Source organism: Amblyomma americanum, chromosome 1 (genome assembly GCF_052857255.1).
Source record: "Amblyomma americanum isolate KBUSLIRL-KWMA chromosome 1, ASM5285725v1, whole genome shotgun sequence".
NCBI classification, from domain to species: Eukaryota; Metazoa; Arthropoda; class Arachnida; order Ixodida; family Ixodidae; genus Amblyomma; species Amblyomma americanum.
The window spans coordinates 7167332-7179547 of record NC_135497.1 but is presented as its reverse complement, the minus strand read 5'-3'; the positions used below and the strand labels follow the sequence as shown (position 1 = coordinate 7179547).

Sequence of the window (12216 nt, the reverse complement as noted above, 5' to 3'; positions counted from 1 at the left end):
GCGGATTTGAGCGCTTGTATCACACTGTGCAGCCGCTCCAAGTGTTGGTCAAAGGTGGTCGAAACTATAACATCGTCCAGGTACACCAGGCAGGACTGCCACTTAAGCCGGAGGGAACGGTGTCCATCACGCTTTGGAATGTGGCTGGCGCTGAGCACAGATAAAATAAGAGCACCTTAAACGAAGCCGACGGGCGTCACGAAAACCGTCTTCACCTGGTCTCTCTCGTCCACTTCGATTTACCAGTACCCTCTTTTAAGATCTAATGACGAGAAGTATCGGCCGTCCCGCAATCGGTCGAGCGCGTCATCTATCTTGGGTAGTGGGTAAACGTCCTTTTTGGTCACGTTATTAAGTTTTCTGTAGTCAATACACAAACGCAGAGTATTGTCCTTTTTTTTACAAGAACCACGGCGACGCCCATGGGCTGGTGGACGGCTGAATGACATCGTCTGCAAGCGTTTTGGAAACCTAATTCTGAATGGCTTCTCGCCCCATCAGGGAAGCACGGTATCGGCGCTGGCAAACAGGTCGCGTATTCTCATCAGTGGTAATACGGTGCTTGGCGAGTGGAGTTCGACCGACTTTCGAGCACGTAGCGAAAAAGTCTGCATAGTCTGCCCAGAGGCCCGACAGAAGATCTCTCTGAACCGATGCCAGGGACGGATTTACTTTGACTGAAGAATGTGGTGTGGACCAAAGTTGTTTGGAGTGGGTCCTCCCACGGTGCACAAAGCTGGGACCTCAGCAACGTCGTAGAGGTAGTTAATAGTCGTGCCTTTGACGAGGTGCTGATATTCGTTGGCAAAGTTGGTCATGAGGACGTGGGTACGGCCGTCACGTAGTTGGGCGAGTCTTCTTGCAACGGCAGGTCCCCGCTCAAGCAACCGCGGAGTATCGCCGTCCGCCAGGCCCTCGTAGTCGTGAAAGAGGTCGTTCCGCACGAGCACGAGGACACTGCACTGTGGTGGCACTGTGACGTCATTCTCGACAATGCGCAGGGCGTTGCTGCAGGGATCTCGGGAGTCGAAGCGGGCCACGGCCTGTTTGGTCGAGAACGTGACACGTGCGTCCTTAATGTCAATCACAGCGCCGTTCGCATGCAGGAAGTCGATCCCCAGAATCAAGTCTCTGGAACACTCAGAGACCATGACAAATTCACCAACGTACGTGAAACCACGATTCCCACTCTAGCCGCGCAATTGCCCACAGGGGAAATTATAAGTGGCCATCAGCGGTGGGAATGTGGGTCCCCGTCCACGGTGTCAAAACTTTTTTAAGTTCTCCTGCAAAGGCACGGCTAATAACAGAATAATCTGCACCGGTATCGAGCAGCGCGGTAATCTCAGTGCCTGCAGTTGTCACTCGCAAATCGGATGCAGCGTATCAGATACTGTCGCTGCTTCTCTCTGTCCCTGTATCGTCGGCTCGAAAGTTTCGTGATGGAGAATCTTGACACATCCCGACATCAGCGGCCTTGCCTTCAGAGGTCGCTGGTGCTAGTCTTCTCGACGTGGACACAGCGAGCAACGGCCAGCAGAGCTACTCTGGCGGCCGGGGCTGGAAGCGCGATAGCGGAGAGGCGAAGGCGAACAGGACTCGCGCCTTCCAGAGTAGAGAGGATTCTGGCGCGCCCAGTGATGCTCTGCAATCTGATGCGGTAGTTCGCCGTTCTGAGGACAATGTGCGTCAGGACGGAAACCGCGAAGACCCACTTGGCGGTACGGACACGCTCGGTAGAGATGACCGGGCTCCCCACAGTGGTAACCGAGAAGCATACGGTACGGTGCACGCCACAAATCCGACTTCCGAGGGCGTAGCCCAGCTATAGCAGGTGCGGTTGCTATAGCTGCTATGATATGCATGATATGATATGGTTGCTATGATATGGTTGCTATAATATGGGGCGATGCTACTCACGGGAGACGTCAGGGTAATACCGTAGCCAAGTGCGGTTAAGTGACATGAGCTGAAGTTGCTCACGGCAGGCGTCGGGGTAATATGGGACCGTAGCCAGCCGTGCGACGTACAAGGAATGCATACGTGGGTCTGTCATCGAACCAGGGAGCGCTTCGGGAACAGGAGGTGTTTGCGCAACCTGCCGCACCTCGTCCCTGACGACTTCAGTCTGCGCTGCCAGCGACGCAGGCGCAACCTGGGGCAGACGGATCCATTGCAGTTGCTCCCGGACAACTGAGCGAATCAGTTCGCGCCAGGTGTGTCTGCACTGCCGCCGAGGTACGACGAAAAGGCTTCGGGCACCATGCTGTTCATGTCCCGATTGTATTAGCGGGCCCGTTGTTGGAGCATCGTCTGCATGGTGGTCGCCTCGGTAAGAAATTCCGCTATAGTGCGAGGTGGGCTGCGCATGAGGCCCGCAAGCAGCTCTGCTTAACCCCATGCAAGAGAGGGCGAAGCTTCTGCTTTTCCCCCGTCATGTTGGGCTCAGCGCGCTTGAAAAAACTCGCCATGTCCTCGATGTACATGTGCACACTTTCGTTCGTACGCTGATTTCGGGAGTGCAGCTCTGCTTCAGCCTCCTCCCGGCAGTCGGCGTTGGGGAATGTGGCCAGGAGATTCTGGCAAAACGTCTCCCAGGTGGGAAGGGTAGTCTCGTGGTTTTCAAACCACGTCCGGGCGGACTCTTGTAAAGCAAAGTGTACATTATGGAGCTTGCACTCGTCGCTCCAGCCGTTGTAGCGGGCGACCCGCTCGAAGGTCTGCAGCCAATCCACGGCGTCTTCGAACTCGTCACCGTGAAAAGATGGCGGTGTTCGTGGTGGGTGGAAAAGGATCGGCGCCAGGGGCCGGGTGTCAGTGGCCATGGCAGTTGGACTCGACGGGCTAGGCTGGATCGGCGCCGGGGGCCAGGTGTCAGGCCGAGGCTGTGTCGTTGTTGTGGGCGGGGGAAGAGGCCCAAATTCAGGCGACTCTCCGCGGATACGGCGGCTGGGTGGCTCGTGAACCGGGGTGAGTTCCGTAGTGACGCTGTATGGAGTGCGCCGGTCGGGAAGCGTACCCAGCACTGCTCCACCAAGCTGTAATGTGCACCGCGAAGGAGGCATGGGATGAAATTTCCTTGTATTGTAGTTATCACTTAAACCAGCACCTTGGTATTGCCCTCAGAAATGATACATTTTTGATATTCCTCTATCCCAGAGCTTGTTATGAACGTAAACAAACCATACTATAACGGAATTGCATTTGTGTATGGCGAATGTTTTAGCTCGGCGGCCGATCTCACAAAGACCCGGTCGCCGACGGTCGGCAGACTGGTTTTGTCGGCGTGGCCGGCCTGAAAGCATGCCAGATTTAAAAGATATCTGGTCTTGAGTCGTGTTGGCGTCGCTGTGCTGCCTAGTGTGACAGCTAGGCCTGCCAAAGGCAAGGTCTGCCGACCGGTCGGATGATCGTCGGTGTCATCGTCGGGTCTGCGTCGTAATCCATTTTGCTTTGTTCCATTTTTTTTTTACTGAACATTAAAAATTTCCACACACCAGAACTAAACGACGTGGTCTAGCCGCACCGTCACGCCGATGTCTGTGCACGCTGAAGTCTCCACATCAGTTTAAAAAAAAAATAAAGTAGCGAACATTTTTGCAGCGCCGCCAAGGGTTAGGGAGCTGCTTCCGTCCGCAATGTTCTTCCTGAAGCGGTGCGGCTTAAAGTTCCTTAGTTGTTGCGTGTACGTAAGCGAGTATATGTTGTGCATTTTTTTTATTCACGTACCTGAAGGACCTTTTCGGGAATTTCATTGTTTGGGGGGGGGGGGGGCTGCACAGTTACATCGAGATTAAATATTTCTCTCTAAATTAGAAACACAATACATATACAGCATCGTCAGTGCTCGAAATCTATCTATAATTAACGCAGTCATCAGCAAATAAGTAGTAGTATAAAGACGAATACTATTTATCTCTTAAATGTAGATTAAGAACACAATGCGTCCAAATACTGAGCCTCACGCTACGCCAGATTTTATCAAGGTTTGGGAAGAACAACACCCGTTTACACGGACATACTGATAACGGTTCTCAAGAAATTCGGAGATATATGTACTAATATTTTTCTCAACGCTGAGACTGCTTAGTTTCAATAATAAACAAGTACCTATGTGTTACCTTATCAAATGCTTTCGCAATAAATCTGGCATCAATTCTTAACGAAGCATGGATGGCAAAATGAAGGAACGGTCACGTAGAAAGCAATGCCAATTGGGGTGAAAGTTTGTGCCAGGTTGAGTACTTCATTATGGCAGATGATATATGTTCTAGCAGTTTGCAAGGCATACTGTTTAAGGAGGTGGGTCTGCATATGATAGTGCGGATGGGTCACCTGACTTAGACAGGAGTAACACAAGCAAGATTGCACTGAGTTGCAAGAGACTGCTGAAATGAGCCTCCAGAAATTTTGGATATAAGTGGTTTTGTTAATTTATATAGATTTTGGCACACACCGTCAGGACCAGGAGGCGACGAGTTTGAATGCAGTCGGTCAACAGCTTTTTCTATCCCTTTTCTATCTATCAGATCAGGCTCTGTTTCACGGCAAGGGAAGGCAGTGGTGCGTTGTGTGCGAGTGAGTGGTTGCGAAAATTCCAATATATGTACACTGGTGCACTAGCCGTCTCTCTGGTGAGGACTTTACCTTCCAGGAAAATAACACCTGTGCGGTATAAGAAACTGGCAGTGAGGAGAAACAGCCCGACCACACCGGCGTCTGTGGACAGGCGTCGGCCGCGTAACTCAACGTTCTTAGAGAGTTTCGCAGCTCCGCTCGGGAGGTGGCTAAAATGGCGGTCGCGGGAACTAGTGGCGCTGCACTCGAGCTTCTCTACATCGTCTGCTGTCGCGGGAGTTTCGCTCGCTGCCGTTACGACAGGCTAGTCAGATTTTCAAGCTGGTTTTTCGTGTAATATGGTGCTGTTAGTGTGGTAAAACGTGTTTGTGGGGAAATATGTGCACTTGGTGACTTCAAGCGAGAGGTAAACATGCCATCCTGCTTTGCAACCGGCTGCGCAAGCGGCAATAGAAACGATGCCACCGATCATCATTTTTTCAAACCGCCTCGCGATCAAAGCGAATTTAAAAGACGGGAGCAGATGTTGAATCGCAAGGACAGGCGGCTCTCTCACACGCCTAAGATATGTGATCGTCATTTTCAGCATGAAGACATTATCAAGGGGTACCAGCCCGTTGTGAACGGGCGAGAGGTCCGAATTCTCCGTGGGAACTGGGCGCTAGCGCCCGGTGCCGTCCCTCGACTCTTTCCCGGCCTTCCAGATCAATTCTCAAAACCAAAAATTGTGAAATACAGGCGCAAGTCATCAAAAACGCGTGCTGACATGCAGACTGGCAAGTGTGAAGATCCTTGCAGCGACAGTACGTCCTCCTCGGGCGAGCCTTGCGTAGAGGCAGTCATCCCGGATGAGCTGGTATGCCTCTTTCCCGCTCGGCGGACACCAGTACTACGTCGACAGCACGGACGATTGGTGACCTGGCGACTCAGACTCTACCATCAACGGACTGGCAACATGAAATTATACAGGACGAAATAACTGGCAAGGTGTGGGCAGTTTTCTACTGCAGAAAGCTAGCGGCAAGAAGCCTAGTGGTTCCCAAGGCTGTTGTCGTAGAAAACGGTGGTAGTTCCTTCGTGAACGGCTACAACAAGCTGTACAAGCACCTGTTCCAAATTGCAGCCTCCGTCACTGACCTTGAAAACATTCTGATGGAAACAGATGGCTTAAATATCTGTGCAGGAGTAAATACAAATCTTGATGAAGAGCCGACGACGTCGGAAGCTGTTCAGCACAAACACTGTTATGTTTTTTTTTTCGAAGCAGCTAATCTGTGCCCGTTGCTTGCGTTTACGAAGACAGGTGCGCGCGAGGAAGAAAACGGCAGCACCTAAGAAGGGCCAGAAGCTGCAGAGATTGAAGACGAAAGCTTGGCAAGCAACTGCCGCGCGGGAGAAAAAACAGAGCGAGGTCGTGGCACTGAAAGCGGCGCTCTCAAAGGTTACGGATTAAGGAATTGAAAGAGCACTAGTTGATCTCCCACCTTTGTAGCGCCTGGCGTTCATGAGATCATTAAAGCAGCTAAAAGTCAAAGTCAACATGTGGCATGCGCTACAATGCTGTGTGGTTGTTAAACTGTTTAATGCTGAGGATAGCCAGGTCACGAGCTTACGGGCTTATTTATGACATTCCCTCTATGAGTCGTCTAACTCAAGTCCTTAAAGGCATACCTTGCAAGTTTGGGTTCAACTCCATTTGTTTGGAAGCATTAGAAAAGCACTTAGGTGGGATAATTGGTGGTCAGGGATTTGGCACTCTGATATAAGATGAAATAAAACTGCGCCAGGCGTACAACTTAAGCAAGTCGACATATAAGATTGGCGGCTTTGTCGATTATACGATGACATTTCAGAAGGAAGCACAGAGATTGCGGACCACGCTCTTTCTCTTATGTTTGTGCCTGTGCTTGAAAACTGGGTGCAACCTATTCCGACCTTTGCCACGAAAGTAGTTACACCTGGAAACATTCTGGCGCAACTTGTGTTGGAAGCAGTTATCCAACTGCACAAGTGTGGAGTGGCTGTCATATCGGTGGTCAGCGATGGTGCTGCTAATAACCGTTCAGTGTGGCAGCACGTGGGAATCAGTGGCAACATTTCATCCCTTTGTCACAAGATTGAACATCCTTGTCTACCTGAGGGGAAGTACCTTCATTTTACGTGTGACATTCCTCACGTCGTCATATGTGTGCGGAACCATCTGCTGAAGCAAAGATGCCAGGTATGCATCAAGTAACACACTTCCATTAACAATGGGTCAGCTGAAGTAGAGAAAGCAATTTTTTTAGTTGAATGTTTTTTTTTCTTCAGAATGATGCGCAAGACACTAGTATACATGAGCCATGACATGACATTCATCTACCCCAGCTCAATAATCTGTGATTGATTTTGTCTCTCACGCAGTTTCGGTTTCGTTTCAACAGCCGAACAAGCAGACGATTTGAGGTCACGTGGGTGATGCAAAAACTGCGATATAATCGCTGTTTATTCATTTTTTTTGGAATTCCAACTCTTGAGGAAGCTTGCGCAAAAGTTCATGTAGCGACCACACTGCAGTTTTTTCATGTCTCGACCTCAAAACGTCTGTTAACTCACTGCCCTCGTTCGGTTGTTTAAAACGAAAACTGAAACAGCATCTTGGCGCAATTCACGCGGCTGTCGATGTTTTCTAATGTGCAGCATATGCAGGACCTCATACCAAGTAAGTAACACACGAATAAAATTTAGGGTCGCTGCTCTTTTAAGGTAATGACATGATAATTTCTATTCGCGACTTTTTTCTTAAACAGTACTTCTAGGCTGGAGACTACACGACTGACTTCAGTCGCTATCAACTGAACTTCGAGAGAGAAAAGAAGAAGCGCCTAAAGGTCGTCTATAAACTCACAGCAACCGACAAACCTGCAGAGAATAAACGTGCGGCTTGCTGTGCAGGTTAGCTACAAGGGGAACATGCACAAAGGTTAAAAAATTTCAACGTTTTTGACGTTGGGAGTGGTGTCCTCAAACACTACTTTCCCAGCAGCTATTCCGTCGGAGAACGGCCATTGGCCTGCAGTAGGTCTACAAGGCAGAGGGTATTGAAGGACTCGTTCACACGGAGGGAACAGAGGCCTTCGCGAGAAGAATGAACGATCTTTTCGACGCACTGAACGCGAAACACCCTGCGGATAGGGATCTGAGGGAACTCACCGATGATTCAGGTACTTTTCGTTAATGTGATGTCAGTCGGAGGGCTCTGAGTTGTTTTTCATCGTGATATACACTGTTGCTTCTCAAGGGTTTGACTCAGTAACCATTGTATCCTTCGGGCAGGTCATCAAGGACTTCGTCCATCTACTTGATGAAACAGAGCACAACCACCAACATAGAAACATGCTCCTATTTGCTTAACAGCAAACGACAGAATTGTCTACGAGTCACCTTTAGACATAACTGATGAGCTGCACAAAGCAGGTGTGCCTTATTTGCTGACGGCCAAGCTGAACCAAGATCCCTTGGAGGTAACACGCGTGCATAATGATGAAATGGTGACCATAGCTCAATTTTGTTGAAGCAGCACAGTATAAGCTAATGGGCACTGGAACTCCCTTCGACATTCTGCGGACGTTCTCAGCGTCCGTAAGACATCCACAGGAGTTTTAATGTTCACTGGATAAGCGTCAGCCTGTTCTAAAAAGCGCAATTTTCTCGAAGCAGCAGAGTATAAGCGGTAGCCTGTTCTAAAGAAAAAAAATAGTTGTAAATGGGTGCAGTTACTAACAAACTTTTAGCCTGCTTTCTTCTTCTTTTTCAGAGATTCTTTGGCATTTTTCGCTCTTTTCACAGCAATGATGACCATCCCACGATCATACAGTTCAGCCATATTTATAGGCTTTTGTCCCTGTTCACTCCTGTGAAGAATGCAGTGAAAGGGAACTGTTCTGGAGCCGCTAAAAGTGCCCTCGTGTCACTGCATGACAGCCTCGGAGAAAAAGCAAAGGCATGCTGCGGAGCTCAGAAATTCTGTGGAAGAAAAACTATGCAAGAAGCTTCTTAGCATCAGCTATCTTTCGGGTGAAAGTGATGACCTGGGCGACCATGGATATGAGAGAGCCGGACCAGAAGAAATGGTTGTCTATGGTTGTATATTACTTAGCAGGATATGCGCGTAAGAAGATAACTAAGGCAATTCATTGTAAGGGTTGCCAGGTCACGCTGACGGCTGCTCCTGAACACGCCAGCCCGATGTTGCCCAGGGGCACTTGACTGACCTGAGGTCGTTCAAGCCAGGATGCCTTCGCGAGCCGTCGCTAAGGCTGTATACATTCATAAAGTAGAGCATTGTTCACAAAGCCCTTGAAAAACGCGTTGTATTTGGTCACCTGTTCAGGGAGGTACTAGACAAGCTTGAAGACAAGCTCTGTGCCTGCAGTAGGTTGTGATGTTCCCTGCCAGGAGCTCACTGCTGAAGTGATCAAGTTTTACATTAGCATGAGGATGCAGTTTTTTTTCAAGTAAAATGAACTCTGAAATGTTGGTAACTGCTCAAGTGCAGTCAGCGAAACAGAGAGCAAAACTGCTTTAAGCACCCATAAATGGAATGCTTTTTGCAGCAAGGTGTTTGACCGATAAACTGTATTTAAACGCCGCAGTTCAACGAAGAAAGTGCCGAAAAAAGAACTGTGCAATAAAATATTTAAACAAGCTTGTCCTACCTTGTTCAAGTCAAGTTCAATTATTCGAACCCAATGAACACAAGAAACAGAAGATTCTTTCGCCGTACAGATACAGCTGCACGGTGTATGATAGGGCGTTCAGAACACAGTTAATACTTGCTGACTGAAACGTGTTTCATCAATTCTGATTGGTGTGAAGTGCTATAATCGCCAAAAAGAGCATACATATAGTGACACACACGAGAAGTTGGGACGATAGACACCTAAAAGGCGAAGCACGCTTTGTCTAGTGCCTCGTTCAGATATCGTTCGCCCCAAACCCAGTGGTTGCACCCTTGTGCCCTCCAAGCGGAACAGCTTTTCGCCACGTACCAACCGCATATGCCATATTCTTGATTGATCACGTGGGAAAAAAATTAATTTACCTGCAGGAATTGGCACGGTGCCGCTCGTCTTTACGAGGGTGTAGCTGGATGTGTAGAAAATCACGACTGCAGCGCCGTTAGTTCCAGCGACGTCCACGATAGGCACGCCAGCAAGCGGCGAGTATAGGGAGCTGCGAAACTGAAACTGTCTAAGAACGTTGCGCGTAACTCACCATGGGAATGCTAGAAACAAAGTTTGTCGACTGATATCACAAAGCCCACTGCGCATGCTCCTCCGGGAGCAGTCAAGCGCCTCTTGGCTGTAGCCCTGCGCTGAGGCGTCTGCACGACCTTAATCGGCGCCTTGACTGGCACGGTCGAAGCAGCTTTCCGCACTGTCATTTATTATGGTCAGCTGAAGGAAACAGAAGGGCCACTACAGAGTTTCGAGGGGTGCAGTGCTAATCGTAGCTGGTGCAGTGCTGAGAGTGTGTGCAGTTCCTGCATCGAGTGGGGTGACTACGGTGGCGACGCTACGCTTGTTACACGAACCTTCGTGTTTAAATGTTACAGGTGACGATGAAAACGTGCATGGCCGTCACTTTTGCTCATTTTGGCAGCAGAACATTTATATGTATAGCGATGCCTGTGTTTCAGCGCCCTCGTATATTACTTACATTTCTTGCTATTTTGTTTATTTACTTTAATTTTCGCGACATTCATCTAGGATTCACTTGCTATGTCACACAATGTTTGTTGCCTTTACGTCTTAGTCACACTTATTGTCTAAAAATGACCATGTGGCTGTTTTATTTGCTCAAATAAATATATAACTCTATTGACGAAGTGCTTGGTGGCTTACTTATAAGAAAGCTGACCAGTACGAACGATGTATGCAGTTTTGCTTTATAGAGTTGTGACAAATGCGTCTGCTCTATGTAAAATCAGAAAACGAGTAGCAAATCGGAGAGGTTTTCAGTGCGCCAGATTAGGGCAGAATAGTTTTTATACTTATGACCAATAGCTTTATTTTTAGCGGATTGTTGCAACACTGATTTTTTTTTAGTTATGATCGTTGCTGCCAGGGCGCCTCCTGTCTCGCTCTCGCTATTTTCTAAGTACGTGTCTGAACACGCTAATGGGTAAGCACTAGATGGCCGTTTTTTTTTTATTTTCGAAAATACTGATTAAGCCGTGGGTGATGCTCCGGCAGAAATGACCTGTTGCTAAAATGAAATGGTTAAAGACCGATATACGACAAAAATCAGAAATTATTCCATAACTCCACGGTTTTATAGTGACACTTAATCATTCCGCGAAATAGAGAAAGCATTATCGCCATTATGGCAGCTTCAGGGATCACGAGTGAATACGGGCATGAAGCACACACTCATTGTGGACTCCTGATTATTACAATAAAACAGCTAAGTTCCTTACCCAAGACATTTAATTGGGGAGAAATCGCTACAAAGACGTCTTGACGTCCGACCGTCTCCTTTTTTTGGCAGTTGAAAGACGTGCTTCAAAGCCGAACGGCACGTAAAAGTCTTTTCGGAGCTTCAGATCTTAAAAATTGACACTGGTCAACATGGACACGACGGCTATATATGCCAATGAGGGCTTCTCCAGCTGCCTCTCATGACCAGCTTCTGTGCTCTATTTTGAGGAGATTCTTTCCGAGAATACGAAAAATCCCGGGCCCTCTGCCTCGAGCAGCTTTCGGAACACATGACACCGCTCAGATGAACCCACTTGACCCACACATGAAGCATTCATGCAGATAAACATCGTGCGCGTGCGCATGTGGTCTCTCTTTCTTGTCAGTGTCTGTTTGCGCCGCCGTTCATTTCATCGCGTGACGACGCAAACATGACTGTTGCTCGCGTGTATTGCCGGATTGCCACAGTGTGTGCGCGGCGGCGATGGCGTAGAGCGACTTCTGGTTCATTACTGTCTACGTGCAGCTAGTGGCTTCGAAACCGCCCTGGCATGTTTTTCAAGAACATGACGAGATGCAGCAGGTTCGCTCAGGTAGGCATTCGTGCCGTGTGTGTGTGAGCGTGGGGTTCGCGGAACTCGTGAGTACGTTTTATTTATTTACCGTCAAGGCCTATGAGGCTTTACAGAGGGGGTGGGTACAAGGGTTGAACGAAAACAAATCTGAAGATGCAAAGTAATCTTAGGGGAGGGGATGACAAAGCACATGCGTGCACTGAAGATATGATGCGGAGCTTCCAAAAACTATGTTCCGGCCACAGCATAAAAATAAAATAAATGAATAGGTTATGCAGCCAGGAAATGGCATCTTTGAAGGCCATAGGATTTTCAATGCAGACAATGGAGGGGGCAGGTGGTTCCAATCTGTTATAGTTCTTCGCAAGAAAGAGTGAAAAAACAGATCTGTACGTCAATATGGGGCACTAACTTTGTGTGTGATCGACACATGTTTATAAGTAAGAAACATATTCGCTTTTCAGTAAAGGGCTAGTGAAATAAATTTTGTAAAACAGGCACAAACTGGAGCCTTCTCCTGTGTGCGAAACATGTGAAGTTCATCGTGTGATAACTGAGACTGACCCATATTTGCTTGGTTTCGTTTCTTTGTCACCCGAGTT

The 12216-nt window shown here is 48.4% G+C and overlaps 1 protein-coding gene and 1 pseudogene across 2 annotated transcripts in view; one reads left to right on the top strand and one right to left on the bottom strand.

Moving 5' to 3' along the window:
- kn (EBF transcription factor knot) overlaps positions 1-12216 on the bottom strand; it is a 273091-nt gene that overhangs the window by 159572 nt on the left and 101303 nt on the right. The window lies entirely within an intron of this gene.
- LOC144113348 (uncharacterized) lies at positions 5345-8732 on the top strand (annotated as a pseudogene).